Below are 19,407 nucleotides of genomic sequence, written 5' to 3'. Positions count from 1 at the left end.
GGAGAGTCTTCAGAGATGCAGCTCCATGCATCATTTTCGATGTAGACAAACATTATATATACCATATATCACATATTGTATCTTCTTCAAAATTCTGATGTAAAGCTACCACGTCTCATGAGTTTTCATTGTTTTTTGTCTTCTTGGTCTATTGATTTTAATTTCTTTATATCCTATCGCTATAGATTCCTTTTATACTTCCATTCTTTATTCTTCACCTTCCTGATTACTCAAGTTGACTCACAATACAAGAAAAGTAATTAAAACAAGAGTTTTGTCTTAGTTAAATTTTAAATAATGTTTTGTCTTATTGTGAGTGCTCTAAAGAACTTTGACATACTGCAGTTTCGTTGGCAAAACAAGTTCCATGAGGACCATCCCTTTTACCTAACAACAAATGCATTATGTAGTTGGATTTTCCCCCTATCCAGCAACAAAGCCTTCATATGAGATTCAATCTTCAAGAAGTTTTGCTAAAATGTGAAATAAATGTTAAGTTAAGTGACATTTTCTCTCAAAAAGGATTTTCTACAAAAAAAACAAAAACACATCAAAACACAGAATTAATCATTTACTAGACTATTGATTTTTGGATAAGTTCTAGCTAAGACAAAACAATTCAGCACACTAAATAAACTATGCATTGTGAAGGTCCTCCTTCATGGTGATCTGAATAGATACCATGATATAGGTAAAATTTCTAACTGACCATCGCTGCATCTGCTTATTCATTTCATCTAAACTTATTGTTTTAAGAGTTTGTTTCACACCAGTCTAGAACTCAGAGGGTAACTTCTGGTCTTTAAATATATGTTTTTAGATATATTTAGATTTAAATTACAAATGAGGTTACACAATGTTTGTAGCAACAAGGAGAAATAGCATCCCATCATACATCTGCCCTGTAAACAACCACAAAACATTCACTTTGTGTCACACTTTGGCCTTACGTTATCGCATAAGCCCCATAATAATACATCTATCAGCAAACAGTTTAAACATGATTCTGTTATCCATAGACAGATTGCTTAGTGTTTAGCCTTGCAGCTCTTCAGAGGTCCCCTGGAATATCAAAGGGGCTGCATAGAAGGCCCACTGAGCTCATGCTGACTAAACGCAACTTTAAATCATGGTTTTATAAGCCTAACATCTGTGATTTAGATGAAAGGGTGTTTTTGTTGCGTGAGAAGTAAAACATGGTTACTGATAAAATCTATATGAGACTCACAGAAAAATGTGATTATAATATTATATATAGTATATAGTAGACTTGGGCAGCGGGGGCTCTTCGTGTTCGTCTTCGTGCTCGTCTTCGGCAAAAAAAAAACTTCGTATTCCGCGAATATTCGCCTGGTCCTGCCTTCTCTTCGGGCGAATATTCGCAGACATTCTTCGTGTTCGGGTTTTCTTCGTTTTCCCCGGTTAAGGGGTTAATACGGGGTTAAAGCCGCTCTGGCGCCAGGAGTTTAAATGTCCGTATGAGCAACTCTATTGGTCGTCAGCAGGGGGCTCGTCTGCCATCAACCCTGATGGCGACCAATAGGGTCGCTCGTACAGACTGTTAAACTCCTGGTTTATTAACTGATTTATTAACTGATAGAACAGGGAGACCAGTGGGATCTTCCGGGTAAGTTGCAGCATTGGGGTTTTAAAAGTCTGCACGAGCCACTCTGTTGGTCGCTCGTGCAGACTTTTAAAACCCCAATGCTGCAACTTACCCGGCACATCCCACTGGTCTCCCTCCCTGTTCAATTAATTAAATGTCCGTACGAGCGAACAATAAAGTCGCTCGTATGGACATGTAACTAATGGAACAGGGAGGGAGACCAGTGGCATCGGCAGGGTAAGTTGCAGCATTGAGGTTTTAAAACCCCAATGCTGCAACTTGCCCTGCAGATGCCACTGGTCTTTAACTAATTGAACAGGGAGGGAGACCAGTGGCATCTGCAGGGTAACATCCCACTGGTCTCCCTCCCTGTTCAATTAGTAAGTCTGTGCCGGGTTAAATGTCCGTACGAGCGACCAATAAAGTCGCTCGTACGGACATTTAACTAATTAACTGGTCGCTCGTACGGACATTTAACCCGGCACAGACTAACTAATTGAACAGGAAGGGAGACCAGTGGCATCGGCAGGGTAAGTTGCAGCATTGGGGTTTTAAAACCCCAATGCTGCAACTTACCCTGCCGATGCCACTGGTCTCCCTCCCTGTTCAATTAGTTAGTCTGTGCCGGGTTAAATGTCCGTACGAGCGACCAATAAAGCCGCTCGTACGGACAGTTAACTAATTGAACAGGAAGGGAGACCAGTGGCATCTGCAGGGTAAGTTGCAGCATTGGGGTTTTAAAACCCCAATGCTGCAATTTACCCTGCAGATGCCACTGGTCTCCCTCCCTGTTCAATTAGTTAAAGACCAGTGGCATCTGCAGGGCAACTTCCCCTGCCGATGCCACTGGTCTCCCTCCCTGTTCAATTAGTTAAATGTTAAAGGGTTAAGGGGCCGTGCAAGTGAGCCTATTGGTCGCTTGCACGGCCCTTTAACCTATGGATTTCCGCTCCTGTTAACCCCTTCGATGCTGTGTTAGATAATGCAGCATCGAAGGGGTTAATGGGAGCGGAAATCCATAGGTTCGCTGTCAGGGGTTACAAAGACCGTGCGAGTGAGCCTATTGGTCACCTGCAGGATCTTCCTCTGGCATCAATCAATTGGTTGATGCCAGAGGAGGTCCCTGTAGGCGACCAATAGGCTCATTCGCACAGCCCTGTAACCCGTGACGGCGAACCTGCGGATTTCCACTTCCGGGAATTGCTGCGATGCCGCGAAGACGAGGTAAGTTAGAAGAGGGGGGGGGTGATAGACGAAGATGAAGACAATCACGAAGATCTTCGTGGTGTGTGTCTTCATCTTCGCCTACGTTTTACCGCCGCCGACTTCTCTTCGGCGTGTCTTCGGAACAAACACGAAAACGCACTCTTCGTGTTCGTTTCCATGTTCGCCCGAAGACGAATGCACAAGTCTAGTATATAGTATATACTATTTATAAATACATACACTATGTATTGACAAAAGTATTGGGACGCATCTTGTAATTATTGAATTTGAGTGTTTCAATCAGACCCATTGCCACAGGTGTATAAAATCAGACACCTAGCCATGCAGCCTGCATTTACAAACATTTTGAAACAATCTCGTTCTGTAGAGCTCAGTGAATTTAAGAGTGGTACAGTGATAGGATGTAACCTTTGTAATCAGTCAGTTTGTGAAATTTCATTCCTGCTAAATATTCCACAGTCAACAGTAAGTGGTATTATTGGAATGAGGAAGTTTAGGAACAGCAGCAGCTCAGCCACAAAGCAGAAGACCACATAAAGTCACAGAGAGGGATCACAGAGTGCGGAGATGCATGTTGCGTAAAAGTCTCCAACACTCTGCTGATTCCATAGCTAAAGAGTTCCAACCTTTCACTGGCATTAATATCAGCACAAAAACTGTGCAACGGGAGCTTGATTGAATGGGTTTCCATGGCCAAGCAGCTGCATTCAAGCCTCACCAAGTACAATGCCAAGCGTTTCATCGATTGGTATAAAGCACGCTTCTCTGTTTGGCAATTTGATGGGCAAGTGCGGGTTTGGCGGACACCAGGAGAACGTTACCTGCCTGACTGCATTATGCCAGCTGTAAATTTTAGTTAAAGAGGGATAATGATCTGGGGCTGTTTATTCAGAGGTTTGGCTATATGAAAACACATGTGTGTGTGAACATGCATGTGCACTTGTGTGTGTTTGAGTATGGATGTGCACTTGTATGTGTGTGATTATGGATGTGTACTTGTGTGTGATCATGGATGTGTACTTGTGTGTGATCATGGATGTGTACTTGTGTGTGTGTGAGCATGGATGTGCACCTGTGTGTGTGTGAGCATGGATGTGCACTTGTGTGTGTGTGTATGTGAACATGAATGTGTACTTGTGTGTGTGTGTGATTATGGATGTGTACTTTTGTGTGTGAACATGGATGTGTAATTGTGTGTGTGTGATCATGGATGTGCACTTGTGTGCGTGTGTGAGCATGGATGTGCACTTGTGTGTGTGTATGTGAACATGAATGTGTACTTGTGTGTGAGCATGGATGTGTAGTTTTGTGTTTGTATGAGCATGGATGTGTACTTGTGTGTGTCTGTCTATGTGAGCATGGATGTGTAATTGTGTGTTTGTATGAGCATGCATGTGTAACTGTGTATGAGCATAGTTGTGTAATTGTGTAAGTGGGATAAGATGGAGTGTGTGTTATGGAGTATGAGTAAGTGTGCAAGAGGCAAAGGAGGCACAGAACAGTTGTGTGGGATCAATGATGGCACATACCAGCTGTTTAAGTTGGGGGGCCCGTGGGGAATTTTTTGCACCAAGACCCTGTGGTTTCTAGTTACCCCCCTGCTTAAACATACCACATCTACAGCACACTTTGCAGTTTCTAGTTAGCTGTGTAAATCAGATGCATTCAGAGGATATTTCAACATCTCTTTATTTCATTAATTAATCTTATAAAAAAGGAAACATTTGTCGACAGAGATACCATATTTGAGTTAGAAAAAGGCTACCTTAGTTAATAGCGATACCGATCTGTCATATGGGATATTTCAAAGATTAATACTTTCACTTACTTTGAAAGTATATAATTTTGCCTAAGAAAATTTCTAATTTTATCCTTTCGTGTCTAGCTTGAAATGTTTGTGGCTTAACCTGTCTTCCATATCTAACTGGAAAGAATTGCTGTTTTATTAGTGTGTCATTCTGTGCCTTGACAAAACCATTCCAAGAAAGGAATCCTTCTCACACAACCAAGAGTTTTCCTGCCTGGAAGGATAGCTGTGAACCTGAAATTATCTGCTCAAGTAGAGTGCCGCACTATCATATGAGAAATATGCTTAAAGCAAAACACTGATAAGGCTCCATTGTGTAGCCATCTTTGGTAAATGTCAGGCATTTAAAGACCTACAACTGATTTTTCAGTGACATTTAAACATCCAATACATGTTGTCTCTCTTATGGCAATTTAATCATTGCCTTTTAAACAGTGGATCAGTGCGTGCGGAAAAGCCAACATAGCCAACAAAACAGCACATATAAATTTTGGATATTATATAAACTTTAATTTTAAACCCGGTGCAAAAGGCAGTTTAAGCATATTAGCATATTAACACATATAAAACATGTAGTCAGGTGTGCTTACTCTACAACCGGCACATAATGTACTGCCAGTCCAAGGTCACCTTTTTAAATAAATAATAACCTTACATAGCTTTTTAATGTTTATTTGAGGACAATTAGGTGCTGATTTTCAGGTCCGACCTAATGCTGAGTGGAGGGGATACATCTTGCATTCACATGCTCACTTCAGATGTGGATACAGCCTTATCTCACAATATGGATGTATGCTAGACAAGTAAAGATAATAACCTAGAATTGCATCACGCAGGCTAGATGAGGTTACCATGATATATCTGTATAGTTTGTATATCTGCACAGAATAGATTAAGGTTTTTGTAAATTCCATGTCACTAGGCAACTGAACAAAGATATACGTTTTGCTATTTGTAATAGCTGTTTTCAAACCTCTTATTTTATTATTCATTATGAAGAGCCAACACTGGCAAGTTTACACTTGGAACTGGATGGAGTGTTAGGGAGAGGCACGGCATGACAGAGCTTTTAACAAGGGGTATAACTGTTTCCCCTCCTTGGTTTATAGGGGTCATGGGGAGACTCCTTTCATTTTGTTAATAATTATAATAATAATAATTGTTATTATTAGACTTGTGCATTCGTATTCGGGTAAACATGAAAACGAACACAAAGGGTTCAGCCCTAATACCGAAGAAACGAACATGGCAGCGGCAAAGCTTACAAGAAGATGAAGACACACAAGACGAAGAATCTTCGTGTTCGTCTGCGTTAATATCTCCAACTAATCTTCCTGGTCCCTTCCCCTCTAGCTTACCTTATCTACGCAACATCGCAGGGTTTAACGCGAGCGGAAATCCGTAGGGTCGAGCGAGGAGTTAAAGGTCTGTACGAGCGGTTGATGTTAAAGGAGGCCCCTGCTGGCGACCAATAGAGTCACTCTTATGGACCTTTAACTCCTGTCCCCTCCCCAGGCCAAGTTTCAGCGTCAGGAGTTAAAGGTCGGTGTGAGCGACTCTACTGGTCACTCGTACAGACCTTTAACTCCTGGAGCGGGGAAACCAATGGTCTCCCCAGGCCTAGTTTCTGAGTCAGGAGTTAAAGGTCTGTACGAGCGACTCTATTGGTCGCCGAGAGGGAGCTCCTTCATTGGTTGATGCCAGAGGAGCTCCCTGCCGGCGAGCAATAGACTACATACAATAACAAATATACACTCACATTAACACACACAGACACAAATATTAACACATACCTACACTAATACAAGCACTTATAGTACATGCTTACATTGACACAAACATACTCTAACACACACACATCAAACCACACATACACTTCATCACACCCCTATCACCTACTCACTAGGAACCTTGCCTTATAGCTGCTCACACACTGTGCAAGTAGCCACACTTTTACTATAGAATCAAGTAACATCACCTTATGTGACCCCTCAGCACTTCTGCCCCCTCACGTGTGGATTTTTGACAGTTCCAGGGGTCACTAGACCAGCCTACCTCTGCCAGGGGGCTTATTTTGAAAGTTACAGAAAACCTCAGAGTTGTTTGAATATCTGAGTGATACCTTAGAGAATCAACAAACACATGTACATTGATTTACGTTAAGTATGTCAATCATGGGGTAGTTACATTTTAGACATATCCATATCCCTAAGCTACATATAAAGACCACACATAATTTAGAGAGATTGTGAATAATGGACCATTATTCTCATCAAATGTTACAAATGGACTATCAGTGTCTTTTATCTACTGAACACTGTAGGTTGAACTCCTTGGGCAAATTATACATTTGAAAGTGCTACAATTTCACTGCATAATCCATATAGTAATCAGCCAGTCCACTGAAAATAAGGAATAAAGGGTTCAAGATGTTATTTTATTCTCAAATCTTTCAAATAACAAATGTTCCATGGATGAAAAGATCTGAGACAGGTTGAATATATGTTATATTTTATTGCAATTCTTTCTTATCATGGAGATTAAGTAGGATTAGTTCCCTGTTTAGATAAATTTTACAGGCTTAATTTTTATTAGCAGAAGTAGTTTATGACTTTGACTAGATTTGGAAAAAAATAAAGTACTCTGATACCCTAAACTGTTAAATATCTTCTGACATAGTAGCTATGGAACATATACATGATAAATTACAAGTTACTTTGCGGTCTGTCCACAAACCCTATTGCATGGGATAGACTTCTCTTTTTGTCCCAATAAAGGACCTTGATTTGCAGACTGGGAGACTGCCATTGTTGTCAGTCATGTGATATTATGGGTGTCTTTAACTAACCCAGCTTCAATACATATTTGAAATAAAACTGCCTTCTGTCTGCAGCCTGCAAACTGTGTCTCTGCTAAGGCAGGGACTCTGTGTCTATGAAGAAGCACCTACCAGAGCAAAGGTGAGAAGATCAGCCAGAAGAAGAGCGGAAGAGAGCAGACCAAACCACACTGACAGCAGAAGGATGTACAGGATTAAATAAAAGCTTGTTTTTCTGCCTTTATTACTAGTTATCCTACTCTAAACAGCTTTCGGATGCCCATGCTATCAATGCCTGCCTATGAGTCCCACAACAGTTAAGAGTTCCTAGAAAAAAAATATAAGAATGAGGCTACATCTTATGTGATAAAAGTAATATCCATATTGTGGATTTTAACAGCACTAGGAAGTATTCTAATGATGCATTTAGTTACAGAACAGTTAAATTCAGCATGGGAGGGGAAGTATCTTTAAGTGACTATTTTTATTTTTTAAGGTCCATGTTGGAGAGGAAACTACAGCTAAGGTAAAAAAATGTGTTTACCTGCTTTGAGTGATCTAAATTGCAATGTATCTACTGTCAGGGCCGAACTGATAATGACGAGGCAGCCCTGGCACTCTAATGTCAACAGCCGCCTGATGACTTAAATGCGACACATGACTGTATATGTGCAGCCACACACTACATTTTTACGCTTTTGCCCGGTGTGCTAGGTGGCTGGTGCATGATCTCTGCACTGTTTATTGGTGCAATTAAAAGCAAGGAGACAAACAAAACAAAAAAAACACGAACAAAACAGCAAAACTAGCAAATTTGTGAAGAAAGGTTGGTAACCCCTGTCTCACTTCATGAATAAGCGCCCCGCCTAATGCCATTGGCCGCAAACCACACACCAACATGGTGAGTGGTGCAACATGCACCAAGAATAAATCTCCACGGACCCCCACAGAAACCAAAGTCATCTGATCAATGCTGCCACCACCCCAGGTGGGCTAACTTGATCCCAAATTATCCTTTCACTAGACAGGAGCAACACACCCACCAGCTGGGGATGGTGGGAGGCAATCTTGATTTGAATGAAAATGGCCGCCCTTAGGAAAATTAAAGAACACCCTTGGTGTAACCAAACCCCTTTAGAACTGGAGTATCCACCCCCTTATTTTCACCTACCAGGTGAGGCCATGCCCCCCCTTCTCATAACATGTATAGTCTGGGATTCTTACCAATACACTCAAACAAATACATTAATAATTAAATTAACAAAACATTTTAACGTTTCAGAATAACACATTTTAGTGCAATGCCCATTTAAAGTTGTTAAAGAAAAAGAGAAAGAAAAAAGTCTATCCAAGGTTCATCGTCTCTAAGGACAATGTGATTTAATTACAAAATAACAAAAGCCATTTCTGATGCTTAGAATTCTAGGATCTACATAATCCATGAGCATCAGACCTTAACAAAATACGGTTGTTGTGTACGGTTGTAATGATATAAAAATGATCTAACACTCAAAGAATACATCATTCATATTCCAACTGCAGAAAGCAAGTAAACTAAAATACGTGAAAATCATTATAATTCACCCTATGGAATTTTACTGACATACACTGTTATAATGTTTCTCCATTCAATAATTCCAACTAAAAATTAATTACCAAAAATTTGCATGTTTATAATTTCCTGACATTTCAGTGCTCCTTTTCTTTACACTGTGACATTTTCTTTGACAATATAAAATGGATTTATCAATAATTAGCACAATAGAGGGACAATCTTTATAAAGAAGGGGGAAAAGATGATGAAGAAAGAAAAAAGGAACTGTTTAAATGAATCTTTGTTGGCAAGCAATGCAGCAGGAAACAATCAATTGCTTATCAAAGGTGACTGTTTTGACATTACTGGAAAAGGCTCCACTGTTAAAAGGCCTTTAATACAAAACCCACTGTTTTTATTAAGTTATCGCCATCCAGCAATTGACAAGTGTGGCTGTTTAAGCTGTCACACGTATCTTCATATATTACAGTCAATATTATACTTTTCCAGAATCTAAGCCCAAATCATCAAGTTGCAGTTAATGGCTTTTCAGAACACGTTATCTGATTCCTCAATATGTTGAAAGCATTTCTTTGCAAAAATTAAGTGAGGGGATGCAAAGGAGAGAGGACAGCGAGAAGAGATGTGATGGAAACATTTAAATATATAAAAGGAAGTGGAAGGAAGTGTATTTGAAAGGGGGAGAAATGTTCGAACAAGAGGTCAAAGTCAAAAACTAGAGGGTCAGAGTCATGGATTTAATGTAAGTATGTTTTACTTTACTGAGTGGGTGGTATATAAATGAAACAGTCTTTCAGTGGAATTTGTAGATGTCTTCACATCTACAAATTTCTAATTAAAGGTGTTTTACTCCTGTTTCCACTCTTGGATGATATCATCTATGAAGGCCACTCTTCATTCAGTTCTTGGCTTGTCAGCTATTATCTTAGACCTTTTAGCCCTGTTTTCATCCCTGCTTGGTAACATACTTTCTGATGTATTTGCACTAGGGCTCATTGTGGCAATGTGTGCACAAAGAACACCAAGTAACGCACCTCTAATATTAAGGCGGCAAAGCTGGTTTGGGCGTCTTCTATGTTTCATAGCCCAAGAGAGAGGAGTATGGCATCGGTATGCCCATTAGCACAGACTTGCATGTGTCTCCCTCCTGGCACTGCTTCCTGCCATCTAGGAATGAGAGCATGGATATGCCATCAAATCCTGGCGCTCTGCTTGCTGAGACTAAAATGGTGTACCAACGCATAGTCCTAGAGGATACTCTTGATGGCTGTATAAGTCTTGGTAGCTTAAATAAAGCATTAAATGAATGCTCTGCAGAAAAAAGGATGTCAATAAAACATGTGCTGTTGTCACAAGGGAGTAGAGGCTGGAAAATGCTTATCCAGATATCTATTATCTTCTTTCACACATCATATCATACATCTACTATTATATTTTGACTGTAGATTACAGATGTATAATTCCCATATCAGTGCACGGCATTGCCAATCATCTCACTTAATTAATCCCATTTAATTTCCTATCATACAGTTTAAATCTATGTCCGTTAGTCTACTTATTGGGCTGTTATTATGATGTAAAATGGGATTTATTCTAAGATTTCAATTGGGTTAAAGATATGCAACTTTCCCTTTCAGCATTACTTCCAAAAGAAGCCCTTTTATGTGTCTCAAAGGATTCCAAGAAAGCAAAGCAGTTGCTATGTGGTAAACAAAGCCCTGAGAAATGTATTCTCATGCCTGTAGCCCAGAGGCAAAGGACATGTAGCCGTGGTGAGTTGCTAAAGGTAGGGGTTAGAGGAAAAATAGCAATAATGTTGTTAGAAACAGTCTTACACTCTTTGATTGGGGGGCACAAGTTGGTTCATCAGGAGAACCTGATGAAAAGTTAAAAGGTGAGATGCTGGTGAATGATGATATGTCACATTGTGCATTGTACCATGATTATCCCAGCTATGTAGAAATTCAAAGCCACACATTTGACAAGCTCTTTGACATGAGAAACAGTGAGGACCTTCTCAGTCTCTAAACCATTATGATGACAAATTCTGCATGTTTCACAAAATTCCAAATATATGGTGTGCATACAGTAAGAGAAAACTATATTGTTTAGTATTACTTTAATAAAAGATTTGTATAATAATAATAATGATAATAATAATAATAATAAGAGATATTCATATATTCCCCTATTAACATAAGATCTACAAATAAGAGTATCAGCAGACTGTGAAACTAATGTAGCGTGTGGTCTGACCATGGGTCACCTTTCACTTGAGCAATGTACAAATCTGGACATAAAAATTGTGCTATGTGCCCCTATGTGTCTACAATATATAAACATGCTTTCCAATACTTTCCAATCCAAAAAAAAGAAAAATATTACCAGATTTAACAATTTATCACATGTGACAGCCTATACATTGTTTATCTTTTGGAATGTACACTATTTGACCAGAAGTATATTTACACCGCTCTTAATTATTAAGCTGAGCTGTTTCAGCCACACTCATTGCATAAAATCAAGGATGTAGCCAGCCATTTCTATTGTGAAACAGTAGAATGGGTCGTACTGAAGAACTCAGTGACAGTTCTTGAAATGTCTGTCCTGCTAAATCTGCCTCTGTCCAATGAAAGTACTATTATTGTGAAGTCCAGGCATGCAGGAGTAACAGATGCTCAGTAGACCATGCACACTCACAGACCAGAGCTGCTGAGTGCTGAAGCATGTAACTCATACAAATCAGCCCTCCTCTGCAGTATCAATCACTACAGAGTTCCAAATTGCCTCTGGAAGCAACATAAGCACAAGCACTGTGGGTTTGGTAGATATCAGGAGAACGCTACCTACCAGAATGCATAGTGCCTTCTCTAAAGTTGGGTGGGTGAGGGATAATGGTCTGGGGTTTGGGCCCTTAGTTCCAATGAAGGGTTATTTTAAGGCTACAGCATACAAAGACATTTTAGACAATTGTATGCTTTCAAGTTTGTGGCACCAGCCTCTTTCCTGTTCCAGCATGACTGTGCCTCAGTACACAAAGCAAATGTTCATAAAAACATGGTTTGCTGAGTTTGCTGTGGAGGAATTTGAATGCATCCAAAAAGCCCTGACCTTAATTCCATTGAAAACCTTTGGGATGAATTGGAATACCATTTGTGAGCCATTCCGTCTTGCTCAACATCTGTGTCTAACTTCACAAATTCCCTTTTGGCTGAATGGGCACAAATGATCACAGACACGCTCCAAAATCTTGCCGAGGCTGTTATAGATACAAGGGTGTCCAACAAGTTCATATAGGTGTGATGGCGCGTATTCAAATACTTCTGGTCATATAGTGTATGGGCAGTCGACAATATGTAGGAAGCACAACAAGGAAATCAAGGGTAGGGTTGAATAAACATAGAAGAGACAATTTACAGCTTGTTTAGATATTTTATATAAATAGAAAACATATTGAATATACACATAAGTTACATTTGCTCGATAAAAAATTAGATTTAGCCAAGTTTAAATATTATCTATGCAAATCATTTTGCAGATTTGGTATTTTTCCTTTGCTTTTTTAAGTAGTATTCTTAGTAATTCTTATTTATGTTTTAGTGCTATAGTTATTTTTCATTCTGTACATATTACAATAAGATACAGTAACCATAAGCTTAATGTTTATTTATGATATGTACATTACAAAACAAAAAGGTAAAGACACTTATGACTAATTCGCTCCCTGAGGAAGCTGGCTGCTATCTAGTGAAAGGCATTGGAGTTCATAAGAACTGAGTTTAAGATATAGTCCAGTGGAAATATTTTCTAACAACAGCAGTACCTCTACTTCATCTGACATCACACCAGAGAGCAGGACATTCATTTTGCAGCATCCTTCTCCTATACTGCTGTTTACAACACAGGGGAGACTTTCTGAGACTTTTGTTAGAAGACATAGTTTGGTGGTCTGCTGAAAATGTTTATTCGAAGAGCTTATTTTTTATAGGGGAATATTTGAGTTACCTTTTTTATTATTACACAAATCTTGCATTATTGAAGTTATATACTACACTATATAGTTTTTCTCTATTTATGTGAGCTAGATCTTTGAATTCTTATGGGCTATACACTCACTGGCCACTTTATAAGGTACACCTGTTCAATTGCTTATTAACACAAATAGCTGTCAGGATTCGGCCCCCACCCTGCAAACTACCAGGTGTGGCCGCCCCTTTAAGAGGTCTGCCAGGAGTTGAACTCCTTTCCACAGCTTGCTGTTTTGTTTAGTTGGGTGTCTGTATTTTATGTACCTTTGCCCTCTTTCCCTTTTTCATCTGAGGATCTTGGTTCCTCTCTCTTCTCCCCATGTCACATTTGAGAAGTGTCTGAGGATCTTGGCTCCTCGCTCCATCCCCTATGTTCCTTGCCTCACCCGAAGCCTATGTCATTATCACACCTGACCTTATCAACAGGCTTTATATGCCTGCCTCTCAGTAATAGAGGTGGGAGTTCATTAAGTGACTTTGGAGCTATAGCTCATGTCTGACTCTGGACATGTCTCTTGGATTTACACTTTTGCTAGCCTGTTACTTTTTTGCCCTGGACTGCATATTGGATTTACCCCTTTTGCTTGCTACCCGAAAACTGCTGATCTACTGGGATTTTCACACAAAACCATCTCTAGTTTTTACAGAGAATGGTCTGAAAAAGAGAAAATATCCAATGACTGGCAATTGTGTGGATGAAAATGAATTGTTGATGTTAAAGGTCACAGGAGAATGGGCCGACTGGTTCAAGATGACAGAAAGGCAGCAGTAACTCAAATAGCCACTCGTTACAACCCAGGTATACAGAATACTATCTCTTCAAACCTTGAAGCAGCAGCAGGAGACCACACCGGGTGCCACTCCTGTCAGCTAAGAACAGGAAACTGAGGCTACAATTCGCACAGGCTCACCAAAATTGGACAATGGAAGACTGGAAGAACATTGCCTGATCTGATGAGTCTCGATTCCAGCTGTGACATTCAGATGGCAGGGTCAGACTTTGGTTGAACAACATGAAAGCATGGATCCATCCTGCCTTGTATCAATGGTTGAGGCTGCTGGTGGTGGTGTAATGGTGTGGTGGACATTTTCTTGGTATACATTGGGCGCTTAGCTGAGTATTGTTGCTCACCATATCCATCCCTTTATGACCACAGTGTATCCATCTTCTGATGGCTACTTCTAGCAGGATAATGCACCATATCACAAAGCTCACATCATCTCAAACTGGTTTCTTGAACATGACAATGAGTTCACTGTACTCCAGTGGCCTCCACAATCCCTGGATCTCAATCCAATAGAGCATCTTTGGGATGTGGTGGAACGGGAGATTTGCATCATGGATGTTCAGCAAACAAATCTGCAGCAACTATGTGATGCCATCATGTCCATATGGACCAATATCCCTGTGGAATGTTTGCAGTACCCAGTGAGTGTATATATACTGTAATAATAAGTTTATTATAGTTTTTAGTGGACCATTGCTTATAAAGCATGTAAAAATACATAGGCTTTCAAGAGTTAAGAGTTCCCTTCTTCTGATGCAATGGCAAACTGAAAAGCAAAGACATGGTGATAGTGGAAGCCCATAGTTAGGAATTCAAAGGCACAGGACAAAAGGCGCAGCATTTAGCAATATTTAAATGAAAATTATTCAATATAACATTCAGGGTAAATTAAAATGTTGTTTTATAATGTTTAATATTTGTATTTGAACATTTAATGACAAAAGCAATAATTTTAATGGTGAGGTAAAATTTAGTACCAGGTAATTAAATGCTTAAGGCATATTTTAAAGTATTTTTCCTTTTTTCATTAGTCAATTCAAAGGGCAATTATAAAAGTTTAATTTCTCATTTTTTCAATAATACATCATATTATGCAAGCAGAAAAATAATATCTGCATGATGTAATTTATTAAAAAACATTTCCACATTGTCATTTTATATAAAAAACTGAATTAAAATGAATAATGCTCTTTCCTCTTCTCTTCAAGCCCTAACTACTTTAATAAAAACAAAATATTCAAACATCACAACAACACCCTCCTCAATTACTAACTTTCCTCAATGTAAGGCTATTTTCTGCAGAAAATGTGGAGATAGCACAGAGCAGAAAAGTGTCGTATATTGCTGGTAAGCATGAGAAGACAGAGGTCCATGCCTGTTCCAGTACTGATCTCTTCTAGGCCTTCATTATCCTTTATGGCACATTGGTGATACAAAGTGTTACTAATAGATCCCATTTGGTGCACAGTACAAAAGAAGCCAAAGTCAGCTCTTTGATTCTTTTCACACAGAACCAAAAGCTCTATCCTGTGTAAGTATCTTTCTTGGAGGGGGGGGGCTCATTTTGGGTGCAATGCTAGATATACCCCATTTCATAAGGCTAGAAAGGCAAAAAGCTCAATTCCCCCAAGACAAGTCTATCCAATCTATCCAGTTGATGTTGATACATGTATATGGGCAACCAAGTAAAAGAAAGAGCCTTGGAAAGAGCTATACATGGTCCCCTGTCTATGTGTGTTGAATATAGCAATTTCACCCAGATTACTGAACTCCTCGTCTCTCCCATAGTACAAGGGAAACAGAATATATTGTTGCTGCTACAGTTGTCACAAAAAGCATTGACTTATTTAAGAAGAATTATTTGTTAGTTTACACTGATTTATATGGTATAACATTTCCAACTTTTATTGGTTTATTAATGTTTGATGAATCATTACGACTAATTTTACACATATTTTAGGAGTAAACCTTTACCATACAAATTATCAATCTATTTATAGAATTCATATGTGAATGTTAACCATTTTGTTATCATTCACCATGAAGCAATACTTTGTGTGTGTATTATGATTAAATGTGCCACATTATGCAGAGTTTATTAGTGTCTTACTTGCATATAAACGATTTTATTAGGAATCCATACTGGAATATTTTAGCGCAGGCTTATCTATTGCTTTGCTTATAAAACTATTTCTATCATTTATATAAATATTATTATATATAATATATATATTATATATTATATATATATAATGATTAAATTAGAGCAGTCAAAATCTGTGTATGTGCATACATGTCAAAAAGTGTGAGAAAAGTATCCTAGTCCTAGTAATGTACTTTACATTTTCTTAGGCGCTGTCACCAAAATAGATTTACATCCAGGTATTCCTAGCTACAAAGACTAATTTCATGGTTCCTATCCTTTGTATTTGTAAAGTGTATTTAACATCACATGCAGGACTAGACAGCCTATCGTACAGTGCCTGACAGTGTCTCATTCCTACTGGCGCCTGACAGTGTCTCATTCCTACTAGGGCCTGACAATGTCTCTCTTTTAGCCTGAGGCTGAGTTCTTTAAATATTATTATTATTATTATTATTATGTGAATAACATGCCATAAGGTATACACCGTTGTTTAAACCAGTTAAGGTTAAGATCATGCAATCGTAAAATGTGTGCAAGAATTGGGCCTGATATTGGTTGCATGAATGAAAATATTCCCACAATATATTATAATGTATCAGACTGTGAAAATGTGCTTTGGAAAACTATATAATTCAATGAGTACAATGTGTTTTTATTGTATGATAGTAGTAATAGTAGCTGTAGTACTAGCAGTGAAATTGCTCTGTGTGCTATTTCAGTACTAAGCAAAGTGCATATGTAAGATGATTCTGAAGCATTCTGTTGATAAAATATACTACATAAAGAATTTAATGAATCTCAATCAACAAAGATGTAAAAAAATGACATAAGTGTATATACTGCATGTCTTAATTAAATCTATAATACAAACAACGTGGTTTGCCATATTAGTAATTTAAACAAATCTATGAACTAATAAAATAAGAAAATATGTTTATTTGACTGTAAAGCTTGTCTCACTCCCTTTTATTGTTTGTTTAAAGGAGCATTTTAGGACGTATGCAGCCTATTAATTCAGATAATAATTATATAGTTAAATTCAATTTAATGAAACACAATTTCAAGGGCATTATCAACAATCCTAAATGCAGAAACATGTATTGGAATATGCTAACCTCCATTTTCTACAAATTCTAGACAAATTGCCAGGTAAATACATTTTTGTTTATGTAATTAAATAAATAGTAATACTAAAACATTGTTCCTGGATGCACTAAGCCAAGATATTACAGCTAAGTCATCAATTCAGCAAACCTTATAAAATGTTATTTATTTTTTTTGTACGCAGTTATTAAAGCAGTTTTATTTCCTTTATTTTGTGCCCATAATTTTTATGCATGTATTGGTAAATTATTCTGATAAAAATATAACCAGAATTTCCATTTAAGTATTTTCTTTTGCAATCTATGTTCAATGTGTTTAAAAGAACCTACAAGGTTTTCTTTTGATCTCTTGGATTTAAGACAAATTCTATGAATTTCCAAAATTTGCACAGATTAATAGCACTAACATTTCAAGATTCACTGAGCTCCAAAACGGGTACACATTTATTTTTTTACAATTCATTTCCCATAATTATTTTTAGTTCAGTTTAGGTGTCATAAATTGAGATTCTTTGTCACAACAATTAGGTCATTAGTAATGACAAGTACAGAAAAGTATTCCCAAGTAAAAATTAAGGTAATATATGGTAGATAAGGAGCAGAATGGGGAATAGTATAGAAAGGATATGGAAATGCTCATATTTTTTCAATTCATTATATAAGTGGCTCAAGAGAGCTGGTGTATAAAGATTTATTTCCAAAGCTTTGTTTCATTTCTAAATAAACCATTCTGTGAATCATATTGAATACCCACAGACAAAAAACAGCTGCTTCTATAGGTGTGAAGGACTTCAAGGACAATGTATTACAATAAATGCAGCAACTGGTGGAGAGCAAAAAACTAGAACTAAAGCTAGAAAAAAAAATGTGTGCTGATTAAGATACTATACAAAAAAGGTGTTTTCAGAAATAAAGAAAATAACAGCTTTGACTATTATCTTGGCTGCTGCTTCTACTTTCTCCTCATTTATGATTGAGGGTGATACATTTGTATGCTTTTGTAGGGAAACGTACACAAAACCTTCTAAATGGATATGAAAAACTCTAGTGTTTTTCTACCTTAGCACACAGGGGTGCACAACATTACAGAGGCAAAGAAGAAGACTGAGTGGGATACCACATTTAAAATATCTGATACAGATTTACTGTTTTTACGGAAAACACTATGTTACCCTTTACATATATTAAAACACTGGGAGAAAAACCACAACTGAAAAACTGAAAACACAGAGACGAAAAATATAAGTATTGTTTCTTTATTATTCATAACACCTTTTTTTCATATATATTGTTTGCATTATATTATATTATATATAATCACTTTATATTTTGCCTTTTAAATTGGCACACATATTTCTGCGCAACACTATTGAATTTTTAAAGAAGAAGACTTGCAACTTCCTCCTCTATGTTTTGAGTTTTACTTGTCTTCCATTTAATCTAGATTGTAAACCACTCTCTGTTTACCTTATGTCATGAGCATACCTGAGATCTTCCTAGGTTTTACCCAGAGTCTCCTGGGTAGCTGGGACCCTCTGGTGTGGGCTAAGGTGGGTGGTATCTAAGGTGCCCAACAGGGTTATATAACATGTGAGGGCCACAGCCTGCATGGAGGGAGGTAAGGGGGAGGAGGCAAGAACAGCATTGTGAGAGAGGAGTTGTAAAAAAATAATAATAATAATAATTAAAAAAAAAAATATATATATAATATGTTAGGGTCAGTGTGTGGGTATCTGTTAGCATCTGTGAGCATATGTTGTTGAAACTGTGTGTATGGTGTTACAGTATGTGCTGATGCATTGTGTTAGCAACAGTGTGTGTTAGTATTGGGTGCTAGTGTAAGTTATGGGGGGCTCAAAGAAATTCTGCACTCAGTTACTAGGCTCACCCATGCCTACCTTGGGATGTTCCCAGGTATCATCGTGAATTTATCATACTCTATATACTAATCTTATAACATGCCTTGGATAAATTAACTATAAATAAAAAGTAAAATAAATATCAAATTCTTTGTGTATATCCACACAATATAATGAAATCCTTTAATACTGTCCTTTCCCTTCGATATTGTTCTTCATTCTGATAGAACAAATTGTAGCCATCTGACATTTATAATACCAACAGACCTGCTGCCAGATGAATATACTTTTAGCCAAATTGATGCTGTCACCCTATCTACATACAACCTTGACCTCTAGTAGGCTACCCTGCTATATATTTATAGGAATAAAAGAGGTACCTTGTACTCCAGGACCAACTGAGCCCAACATCTTGAATATAAAAGTGACATTAAAGCTTTTTTTCCAATAATAACAACAAGAAATGTATT

General features: G+C 38.0%; 1 protein-coding gene across 1 annotated transcript in view; it reads right to left on the bottom strand.

Moving 5' to 3' along the window:
* The window catches only part of LOC149299017 (protocadherin-15-like), a 426,255-nt gene that overhangs the window by 239,376 nt on the left and 167,472 nt on the right, over window positions 1–19,407 (bottom strand). The gene's annotated exons all lie outside the window — the stretch shown is intronic.

The sequence above is a fragment of the Sceloporus occidentalis genome, unplaced genomic scaffold (genome assembly GCF_023333645.1).
Source record: "Sceloporus occidentalis isolate IW3139 unplaced genomic scaffold, rSceOcc1.0.p SCAF_30, whole genome shotgun sequence".
NCBI lineage: Eukaryota > Metazoa > Chordata > Lepidosauria > Squamata > Phrynosomatidae > Sceloporus > Sceloporus occidentalis.
This window is presented reverse-complemented; position numbering and strand designations above follow the sequence as displayed.